At 44.2% G+C, this 12,113-nt stretch overlaps 1 protein-coding gene across 1 annotated transcript in view; it reads right to left on the bottom strand.

Annotated features, from left to right (window-relative positions):
- LOC307220841 (cadherin-6) overlaps nt 1-10,878 on the bottom strand; it is a 164,738-nt gene extending 153,860 nt beyond the window's left edge. The window contains exon 1 of the mRNA XM_079984962.1: nt 10,379-10,878. The gene's annotated coding sequence lies outside the window, so the exon portion shown is untranslated. The remainder of the gene's footprint in view (nt 1-10,378) is intronic.
- Between the last annotated feature and the right edge of the window lie 1,235 nt (nt 10,879-12,113).

Below are 12,113 nucleotides of genomic sequence, written 5' to 3'. Positions count from 1 at the left end.
GAAGAGCTAAGCAAGAACAGAATATCCTTCTCTGGGTATTGCTGCTCTGTGGTGCAGGGCAATCATCTATGAATCCCAGCTGGCATCATCTTGATCAGAGCGCAGCATGCGGAACATAACCACCACCAACTTTTTGCTTTAATACCAAGCAGATTTTTATTCCGGGCTGTGCTTGGAATTGCCAAGTGAAAGACAGTGCTTTTGTTGTCGTTTGTCAATAGCAAATCTGTATCCTGGAGTTTCCCTTCCCAAACCACTATACCAGGCTTCCTCAACCTCGGCCCTCCTCCAGATGTTTTGATACTACAATTCCCATCATCCTTGACCACTGGTCCTGCTAGCTAGGGATCATGGGAGTTGTAGGCCAAAAACACTTGGAGGGCCAAGGGAAGTTAGCAGCTCTCACTTGGCCTCTCACACATGTGGGATGGAGAAGGATGGGATGATTGTATCCAATGATGGTTTTAGCTTAGTGGAAAGAACGTGTTTTTTACTCATTCTCCTTTCTACTTCATAGCATATCCCGTTCTATTTCCCCAAGGTCAGGAGCAGCTTTTAAGGAAAAAGGGGAGGAGCTTAAGATTTCTGAGAGCTTGAAAGGAATGGAGGGGGGGGTCAGATTCCACAACTTGCAGGTGCCACAGGTGAGCAAGTGGATAGGGTTGGCATACATCTGGAATTTCCCGGACATGTCCAGGATACAAATGACAAAATTGGCAAAATGTCTGGGTTTTTGTCGACAGGGCCAAGAAGCTGAACAACTTTCGGGTTCATTCCCCCCCCCCCAAAGCTCAACAACTTTGAGGTTCATCTCCCCTACAAGTGCTTTCCACCAGGCAAAAACTACCACTGGACACAACTCATTCTATAGCACCTATTAAAAAAAGTGGGTGGAGAGTTTTAATTTGCAGCCTCCAATGCAAGGAGTTAGTTTTAACAGAGAGAAATTTAAGGTATCAAAACAGGTGCAGTGATAGCTTATTCAGAAAGTCTGAATGTGTGTGTGTGTGTGTGTGTGTGTGTGTGTGTGCGCGCGCACTACACCGCATAAAGGAACATTGGAAAAGATACAGCACATATTTTATATTGCAAATGAAATCTAATAGCCACTTTCTGACTATAATTAAATATTTCTGCATCTCTCTCCCCCCCCTCTCTCTCTCACACACACATTCTGGCAATGAAGTCTAATTAATCCACAAAATTCCTCCCCGCATTGCCAAGGCAAAGGCATTATGAAATGGATTGTTTTGAAACATAGCAAGGCTAGCAAACTTCTGAGCTTGAACAGATGGAAGATGTATATGCTATCAGTGTTTTTGGGGATCGGACAGCAGTCTGCATGAGGCAGTCAGTGTGGTATTGTTGCATTTTTCACACTGATGTTTGGGGTAGCATTCTGATTTATGAACAGCTGGAGTCAGACAACAGTTCTCAAACAGGTTCTCTGATTCCCAATCATGTACACACTCATTTCTCTTGTTCTATGCTTATTGTTTGATTTTTAAATGTTTTTTTTTCTCCATTGCAAATTTATTAGAGAAAAGGAAAAAGGAAAAGGAAAAAGAAGCAAGAAACCTATCGGCTCACGTTAACAATACAATCAACACCAAAACATCAATTTAATTTACACATACAGATTCATATATGCTATCCAAATGTCCAAAGAGATATCCAAATTAATTTGGTGTTTATAAAGAAAGTACAGTACAGTGGTACCTCGGGTTAAGTACTTAATTCGTTCCGGAGGTCCGTACTTAACCTGAAACTGTTCTTAACCTGAAGCATCACTTTAGCTAATGGGGCCTCCTGCTGCCGCCGCACCACCGGAGCCCAATTTCTGTTCTTATCCTGAAGCAAAGTTCTTAACCTGAAGCACTATTTCTGGCTTAGTGGAGTGTGTAACCTGAAGCATATGTAACCTGAAGCGTATGTAACCCGAGGTACCACTGTATGCTCAAATGTAATAACAGATGTGTATTAGATGCTGAGCATTTGTCCTTCCAGGCTCCAAGTATGTCTCTAAGCGACCACAAGGACTTGTAAAATCCATGTGTGTTGTCCCATGGGCACCATAGTCAAACAGGTTTGACAGAGGTTTAAAAGGCTACCAGTTACAGGTTAAATTCCCCACCCTGATTCGTAACTGGCTCATCCTTTCCAAGCTTCCTTGAAGAACTTTTAGAGGACATTTGTGATTTCTCCTAAACTTAGGAAGACCCAGCTAGGCCTCCTGGGAACACTGCGGGTGTATTTCCACATCCTTGCAACTTGGTACACTTGGGAAAGTGGAGGGAGGAAATTGTCAGCAGAAAAGACTCATGAGAGCTGAGGTCTCATCTTAAATTCCCACCGTTCATATCAGCAACAGAGGCTTTAATCATTCAGAGGAATCCTCCCAAATATGGTAATTGGCAAGACTGCGAGAAGGAAATTTCTTGGAAGAAATAAAGCTCTGGGACTCCCTTTGACATTGCAGGTTCTGAGCAGGCGCAGAAGTCTTCATTGCAGATAAGAACCCTGGGCTTTCAGAGGTCATCTCTGATGCTTGCTCTCCCCCACCCGTTCCCAGTCTTACCAGCAAGTTTGGGGGGTTGAGAAGGGAACTTTTTAAGCAGGCTGGGCTGACAGTGCAGAGGGCTGGCACTGAGCCATTATGAGCCAAGATCAGGAGGTTTGATGGATGCTTAGCTTAATGCTTCAGAGGGTAGGAGTTCCAGATTGGGAAGTTCAGATTCAGATTCTCCATATCTGCTGCAATCACTGTGTGCTACAAAGCCTGTGGGAAAAATCAGAGGTGATAATGGGATGAGAGTGCACACCATGTGGACCATTATGGTACACCATGCCTCTTTCAAATCAACCTTCAACTCTCAGAAAATCCAACTAATTATTCCGTAGAAGGAACATTGGAGTGTTTGCAGTGAAGGCCCAATACACCACACACTCTTACCTTTCAATTTAATCTTAAGAGATCATCCCTATAGTATGCCATGCTCCAAAGTTGGGGAAAGTTGTGACAAGAGAAGTAGTGGTCAAATTGTACTTCATGGTAATTCCTTCTTCCTCCCGAGGGCCTGAGGATCTCCCGAAAGAGAAGAAGGAAACGATTCCTTCTTCAGGCAGGAAACTAAAATGGTTTCCAAGGGAAGCTCTCTGGAGGAGGGGAAAATCAGTCGTGTAGGATGATCTCAGGGACAACAAGAAATCTGCAGCCAAGCACACTAAGATGCACTCAGCCAGTATGGCTATATGATAGAACACCTGCATTAATCTATTTGTCATGAAGCAAAAATGCTATCTAAAATAAACTACTGGTCTGATTTAGACTTGGGCAGGTGTTGTGTGTGTGTGTGTGTGTGTGTGTGTGTGTTTAATACCTACTGCTTAGAAAGGTCAAGGCAATGCGTTACTGGACAAAGGTGCCTTTAACAACCAGTAGTCAAAGTGAACAGGATGGCCTGTATTTTGTGTTATGTCACTCTATGTTAAGATTCTGTCCCCTGAACTCAAAGAGTTTTCTGGAGTGGGAATTGATAGGACCACAATGGAAGGGCTGCTGTATGGAAGCTCAAAAACATGGAACAATCTGACTGTACTGTGTACTACCTTAGATTGCCACCTCTTCGTAATTTATATTCACATTTCATGTAGAGGAATTATGAACTGAGTTTGGCCATATATATTTGTAAAAATAAAATCGTTCGGACCAACTTTTATCAACCCAGTTTGTTTGTTTTTAAGTGCACTATCCAGCTACTTTTAACTCCTACTTTTAACTGATGTGTTTGCTCACTTTCCCTGCTGAAACCCCTGGGTCAGAGAAAAACTCCGTAATTTGTATTTTACAAGTGTATGGACTGCTTAATCACAAGACTCTCTAAGGCGTATATGAAATAAAATCACCAATAAAACACAGCTCAAATCCACAAAACTGTTAAAATATACCTGCATAATTATCAATGCAGATAAAAATCAGTAAAATTTTTAAAAACACATATTGGATAACTGAATTATGCAGCCTGGTAAGCTTGCTGAAAATAAATAATAAAGCAGTTTAATTTTGGCTGAATCTTGTCCTATTATGCTCGATGAAGAAAAAACACTTCTGGGATCAACAAGCTGTTAATCACTTATTTTATTTATTTATTTTATTAAAATTTCTGCACCACTTGATTGCAAAAACAATCAAACCAGCAAACCAACAAACCAACAAACCCCTGACAGTGGCTTATTACTGTGCTATGGAAGTCTTCCTCTGCAAGCAAGTATACTTTATATTAAAGCTGCATTCCCATACATAGTCAATTAATTGATTAGATCAATCAATTTAAAAAAAACCCTTTTATTTGACATACAAGCTGCCCCTGATTAATTCAGCAACATTATAAAATAATAGTAATTATTATTTTTAATAGCAACACTTATGAACATTACAGAACGCAAACAACACCCATAGGAGGACGTGTCTCCTATAAGCTGGTTGTTGATGCACAACATGAAACATCATTTTTGTTTTAAAAAACACCTTACCCTCTTCTTCAAAATGACTGATTTATTCATCAGAAAATTCGTGCAAATTTGATCAACTAAAAATGCATATAATCGGATAGCTACGAATTCTTTAACCAAGTGTCAACTCCAAACAAGAGAGACGGAGGGAAAACTCTTGATCCTAATAAGGATAAGTTGCTTTGTGGAAATGCAATGCATTATGTTGTACACACTCCTGAAGACTGAAATTGCTGCGTGGACAAATAATAATTTCTGAATAACTAAAATTGCAGTGTAGGGAAACGAGCTGACTAATCTTCCAAACCTGCATTGAACAACTAGGATGATGTGACTATGTAGCTGCCACAAGTCATGATAAATGTCCTTTTGGTGTCCCTCATCGTTTTGCTCTACTGATGCAAGGAAGGCCCAGGATGTCCTCAATTTGCCAGGTGGAGTGATAGCAACACAGCATCACTATCTATGAAGTGTTAAGAAACTGCTGGAATAGTTTTTGCTACTTTCCAGGAGTTGTGATGCTATAGATTCAATGTTCCCTTATTCTAGGTAACCGAATAATTATAAAAGAATCTGTGAATGCTGTCATTGTCTACAGCAAGGCATGGTGCCTGAGGAGTAGGTGGGGCGGCTATGTTGAAAGCGAAGTTTTATCAACCTCCAGCATGACTTCATGGTTCCACCATTCAATATCGTCTATCAATGCACAACATTTTCCCCCACATTCTCTGTATGTCTCAATAAAAAAAGTACACTGGCAAACAAAATTGATTTCAAATTGGCTAATATGTAGTATTTCAGTCAAAAATTCATGGGGGTGGGGGTGTTATTGAGGGGAGAGGGTTGCCACAAAGATTTAGACTAGAAAAAGGCCACGATTCAGCAGAATTCAAACCATCGTTAAGTCTCACCGATCTTTCCATTGAACACTATATTCTTAACATTTGCTGAACTGTGCTTGATTAAATCAACAACAAATCAAAATGACCAATGCTTACAATTTTATTGAAGCCTTTTTAGTAGTTTTAGGAGTTATGAAACTTGCTGTCCTATACGATCAAATGTGACGTTACAGAAGCTGACCTGATAAACATTTTCTCTCTGAAGAATACCCTTGTATGTGTGTTTGTGTGATGGGGAAGGGGGAGGTCCGAATGTTTTTTAGGGAAGTGAAGCTAAATCCCTTGGCCAGGGCCATATAGGAAGACTACACCAAGAGCAAATGATTGCCACCCAGATGTCCAGTTTCAAATTAAAAGCCCAACTTTTACTTCCCTTCTTTACAGGTACAGAAATACACACACACATACACTTCTCAATGAGAGTGAGGGAATGCCTCGATAAAAAAGCTTTTAAAAAACCAAGCATTACTGTAATTTACCAAATAACAATGCACATTTCTTTCCCTCCAGTCTGCTTATTTGAATCACAATTATGATACTTTCCAGTGTATTATTCAGTATTCAAAGGGGAAGGGGTTTCTAAAATGCACTGGTAATCTGCTTAAACCTATTTGTTAGGTAAATGAGGTAGACAGCCGCTGAGTTAAAAACTGTATTTTGAAACAACCATACATTTCAGAGTGAGTCACTTCTCTGTCCTTTGGGACCATACCCCGACTTCATTCAGATTGGGATACCAAGGCCAAAACCAATGATGCAAGGAACATTACTTATGCTAGTTTTCCTTCTCTCCCCCCCCCCCAAAAAAAAACACCATCCAAAGTTGATAACCAATGTCTATAAAGCAAAAGACAACTACCACACTCACTCAGCAAAAAAGACTGATTTGCTAGGACATAGTTTATGAAATGAGTCGGGTGAATTGATATGCACACTCAACATATACACAGTGGCAGATAAGCGATAGGAATGTTAGCTACAGCAAAATGAATTACAATCCCATCCAAAACTGTATGTCCAATTCTGGAGCATTCTGACCAAATGATTATTGAAACCAAAATCGTTTAGAAACATCAGGACAAGCACATCAGCTTAAAAACATGGAGAGAACTTCTGTAAACTAACAGTAACCATAAGACAACATGCAAAGGAAATCAGCATTTTTCTTCCTTGCACAATTTCAGAGCAGGCCAAGGAGTAAACTGCATTACTGACGCAAACATAAATTAAGCAACTGAACCCATAGTTTGGATGAATTCATAAATTTATGCTTTCATCCTGGAGGTACTCCTTCTTGACCTGTGTTTATTGAGTGCTTCCCTCTTGTTGTACTATATATAATTTCAGGAGATCAATATAGGAATTACAGCAATCCTTATGCAATGTGAAGAAGATCCATAGCTGGGCCTGATACCATTTCTCTATATAGCACCAACTTGATTTATACTGCCCCTCTCTAAAGACTTACTGGAAGGTGGAATGAATGGCATGAGATTTGTGTATTACAAATGGGCTTGAAGTGTTAACATGATGCCATAGGCATTGGAAATGTTTTCAGTTTTGTTAATTTCACACATTTCTAGCTGAAATGCAGAAATAATGCTGTACTCATAATAATCATTAATTTGGGAGCTGGGTTTCCCCCCCAAAAAAGCACAACATATCAATGTCAGACAGTCATTCAAATAGCAAAAGAGTAAAATATTCCAGCAAAGGATGAATCACAATAGTTAAATGTAACAACTGCACAAGTTCTTCACACATAAAAGCGGCCCATTTATCATGTCACATAGAGAGCTGGACTTTATTATCTTTTCAAATCCCAGATCAAACAAGTTAACTGGAGTGCGGGTGGCGAGGAAGAGAATCGTCCCTGAAAACAGTTTCCACTCAAAAATATATATAAAAAAAGAATATGATGAAGCAAAACACATGTCTCAAAAGAAGGAAACACTTTGCGGGGGAATCACTAATCTCACTGAGACATTATAAGCAGTAGAAATACAATCTGGTTAACAGAACTTGTCTGTGAAAAGCTTCCAGCAAGTTTTGAAAAGTAGTTTACTAATGTTCATCAAAGTGAGATGGAGAGAGAGAACCATTTTATTCAATGCACGTTACCAAATGCATTATTCTTTATTTTCAAAGCCTGCAGAAATACTAAACATCTTTTTCACTGGTGACGACTTTCGCTGGGAATCTGACATAGGAGTGAGGAGGTGGATGCTGAGAAGTGCAGATTTTTAACAGAGAATGATGCTGGTTTAAACTTCTTCATTGCTCTCACTTTTTAATGGCAAGCTTTAGATATAATCTTTGATGGCTAGCCTTGAGATACGAGATAACAGGAAACTGGTGTGAAAACCGCTATAACGGAAAAAACTAGCAAGTCCCTAGAGGGGGCACCAGCTTTCAAGAGCCTCGAATGGCTGCACAGGATAACTGCAGGGAGCCACCATCAGACTGAATCATTTCCACTTGCCTTTAAGACATTCTTTCCTTACTGCCTCTGACTGTTATTTCTGAGTAACCAGTTAGTTTTGGGTCGCAAATCACTTGAAATTTGGGCCAAAGGACTCCCAGTGCAATTTAAAACCAAGAAGCAGATAAGTGCTAGAGCCTGCCTGATGATATCAGAATAAAGAGACTTGGTCCTGCAGTTATTTATTAGGACACTGGACTGGAGTTGCTTATAGGAGCCAATTCAATCAGATGCTCTCACTGTGGCAGCCCGATGGAAATCTATGTTTGTATCAGGGGTGAAGGAATCTGTTTGATCTCATCCCACCAGACACATCTGGACTTAGCCCACCCTCCTTCCCAACTGAACGTTATCGACTCATCCAACCCCCTCCCCTCTTAAGAAAGGTGGGGGGGGAGAGAAAGAGTGATCTGTAAAACATCACTCTTTTAGGGAGGGGCTGCTAATCGAATGTATGGAGCCCTTAAAGTTCCATGCAAACACTTTCTGGCAGAAACCATGTACGCTGTTGAAATTCTATCCCACGAATCAAGCCTTTGTCATGACCAGAGGAAGAATATGCATATATGTCTCTGGTGAACCCAGAAATGTACATTCCAGCCAATCCTTTCCTGGTATACATTGTCTCATATGCCTCTAAGAAAAGAAAGCAGAAACAATGCCAAGACTCCGTATGTACACACACACACACACACAGAGCGCATAAATACTTAACTATGAGAGTATCCCTAATGTGGTCCTGCATCAACATCTGGCATTCCTTGTGCGCACACAAGATCTCCGTATAAAAACTGAGCACACAGCTCTGCACACAACTTCCAAAGCAGTAATCATGAACGGCATAGTTACTCATGTGCAGGGTGCGCTATTCGCAGAAGAACTGCACTAAGACTTTTCCCCATCAAACAAATGAATTGCCCTTACTCTCTTGGATCAGGCTGAAGAGCACGCCCCCCCCCCGCCCTCCGTTAAGATCTTGTGATAAGAAAACTTTAAATCATAGGTGTCATAAAGAGACATCTCCTGTTCTCTTATGGTTAAAGGTAACAGATGTGCTGCTGGGATGAGTGCAATTTAAGCCATTAAACTTCTTGATCCCTGAATGTCACCAGGGGGGACCATATAGATGAACATCCAGTTGCACTTACAAAGCACTGCATTTAACTCTCCATAAAATATGGATTTTATTGCAGCACTGACAAGACCTCATTCCACAACCGTTGACCTCTATGCCCAGATGCAAACCTTTAAATCAAAAACGCTACACGCAGGAATGCTTTGGGGTGAGGTTATGCACACACACGCACATGCACAATGCATACATGCAACGTGTTTCAATACATATAGTTTTGCCAGGAACGTGTTTCACCCTGTGATTGAATTTTCTATAGCTGCTCAACTTCAGCATCCCACATTCATTCACCTTGCACACTGCCTCTTCTTCAGGCGCAAAGCATTCCATGCTTTACCAGGTTTCTGTGGCATCTCCAGCAACTCTTCCTGCTCTCCCGACTTTTCCTCAAGGAAAGACCTCGTTCCAACTGTGTACGTTCTCTAGATCAGTATTCCGACCCCCCTCCCACTCCTCGAGGCTTTCCTTCTGCCTTATGGGATCCATATCCAATCCAAAGAGAAGGCTATCATTATTATTCTTGGGATTTCTCTGCTTCGTAGCGAGAGGCGCGTGTGATTTTGTGTGTGTCGGGGGGGGGGGAGGTGTTTCAGGGTGTCCAAAGGGCTTCCTAGTGGCATCAACAGAAGGCGCCCCACTCTTTACCTTGCCTAAACGAGCAGCAAAGATCAAGCACTTCAATTGCTTGCATCCACTTAGCATCCCATCCATGCGCAAAAAAAAAAAAAGAGGAAGAGAAATGACAAGAACTCCCATCCCCAGCTTAAAAGAGCGCATCGCCGTCCATGTGCCGCCACACTGGCATGGTGCTCCCATAGTAACGGACCTGCCAACTTTTCGTGTGTGTGTGTGTGTGTGCAAATAACAGGGTTTCATTAGCATTTGCAGCAGACCAAACAAGAAGAGAGGTGGTGGGGTATTGGGGGGGGGGGGGGGGGTGGAGAGAAGCGGCAAACCAACCGACCCACCGAACCAAGAAAAACACGGGAAGCGTAGAAGCCAACTCCTCGGAGCCGAGGTCCCTTCATTAAAATATTTGACCCCCCACCCGCCCACCCAAAAGTTGACGGACAAAAAGATGGGTGATCGATTATGCAGTAAGGGCTTACCTCCCCCCCCCAACCCCGCGATGTTTTATTCAAGTTGGCACCGCTTGCCTAGAGCCTAGAGTCGGAAGGATCATCTAGTCCAGCCGTCCCCGCAATGCAGGGACCTTTGGCCCCCGCGCGGGACTCGAACCCTCGACCCTGAAGAGTCTCACGCTCTGAGCTCTCCCGAACCGGCGACGGAAGAAGAGGAAGAGGAAGACAGAAGAAGATGATGATGAAGAAGAAACCATCGGTTCCTTACCGGCTCAGAAGAGAAGGCGAAAGGGATGCGCCAAGTTGCTCGCCGGCGCCGAGTCGAGTCGGGAAGCGACGCAGCGGGCGGCTTCGGGGGCCACGGCGCCGCTTCTCCGTCCGCCTTCGGCCGCCGAAGCTACTTGCGCGGCACCGAAGCTCCCTCTCATCACTTCCAAACTCCGGCGTGGAGGAAGGCGAGGCAGCCGGAGGGCAGCTCTCCCTCGGCGGACTCGGTCCCTAAGGCTGCGTCCCGGAGTCCTTGGAGGGAATGGAAACTCGCCAGGAAAGATGTAGAAACAGAAACACACACAACACACAAGCACACACACAGCCCTGCCGGCTTTTCTTTCTTTGAACCTCGCAGAACGCACAGGCGCGCACGCCAACGGTGCGCCCTGCTCTTAGTGCGGCGCCTCGGGAGCCGGAGCCGCAGCTCTGCGGACGGGGAGGTGAAGGGCTGAGGAGCAGCGAAGGCGCCTCTTGCAGGCATCCAGCGATTCGCGAGTGAATGGGGTGGGAGGTGCGAGGAGGAGAAGGAGGAGGCCTTTCTGGAAGACGCCCGCCTCCCCTCCTTTGCCGCCGCCGCCGCCGCCGCCGCCGCCTCCTCGCGTGGCAGAGAAAAGCGCGCTCTTCTTGGGAAGTCTTGCGGCCAAGCCCTCAGGAGTTTGAGGAATGAAAGGCAACGAGCCGGTGAGGGGGTAAGACGGTGGGGTGAGGCAGTTTCATGACCTGCACGGGGAAGGGTGAATCTCTAATGCGGGACCCCACTCTTGCAGAAGGTGGGGTCTCCAGGTGAAAGGGGGTGGGGGGTGGACAAGGGCCCTGCCTGAGACCGAGGATAGCAGATGCTGCCCAGTCAGTGCTGGCTGTGCTGAAGCAGACACACCAGTGGTGTGGCTTGGTAGAAGCCCATCAGATGGACCAATGGTGTGGCTCTGTAGAAGTCCATCAGATGAACCGAATGGTGTGGCTCAGTAGAAGCCCATCAGATGGACCAATGGCATGGCTCTTAGAAGCCCATCAGATGGACCAATGGTGTGGCTCAGTAGAAGCCCATCAGATGGACCAATGGTGTGGCTCAGTAGAAGCCCATCAGATGGACCAATGGCATGGCTCTGTAGAAGCCCATCAGATGGATCAATGGCATGACTTTGTAGAAGCCCATCAGATGGACCAATGGCATGGCTCTGTAGAAGCCCATCAGATGGCATGGCTCTGTAGAAGCCCATCAGATGGACCAATGGCATGGCTCTGTAGAAGCCCATCAGATGGACCAATGGCATGGCTCTGTAGAAGCCCATCAGATGGATCAATGGCATGGCTTTGTAGAAGCCCATCAGATGGACCAATGGCATAGCTCTGTAGAAGCCCATCAGATGGACCAATGGTGTGGCTCAGTAGAAGCCCATCAGATGGACCAATGGTGTGACTCAGTAGAAGCCCATCAGATGGACCAATGGCATGGCTCTGTAGAAGCCCATCAGATGGATCAATGGCATGGCTTTGTAGAAGCCCATCAGATGGACCAATGGCATAGCTCTGTAGAAGCCCATCAGATGGACCAATGGTGTGGCTCAGTAGAAGCCCATCAGATGGACCAATGGCGTGGCTCAGTAGAAGCCCATCAGATGGACCAATGGCATGGCTCTGTAGAAGCCCATCAGATGGACCAATGGCATGGCTTTGTAGAAGCCCATCAGATGGACCAATGGCATGGCTCTGTAGAAGCCCATCAGATGGAC

The sequence above is a fragment of the Podarcis cretensis genome (genome assembly GCF_951804945.1).
Source record: "Podarcis cretensis genome assembly, chromosome: 7".
In the NCBI taxonomy this organism is placed as follows: domain Eukaryota; kingdom Metazoa; phylum Chordata; class Lepidosauria; order Squamata; family Lacertidae; genus Podarcis; species Podarcis cretensis.
This window is presented reverse-complemented; position numbering and strand designations above follow the sequence as displayed.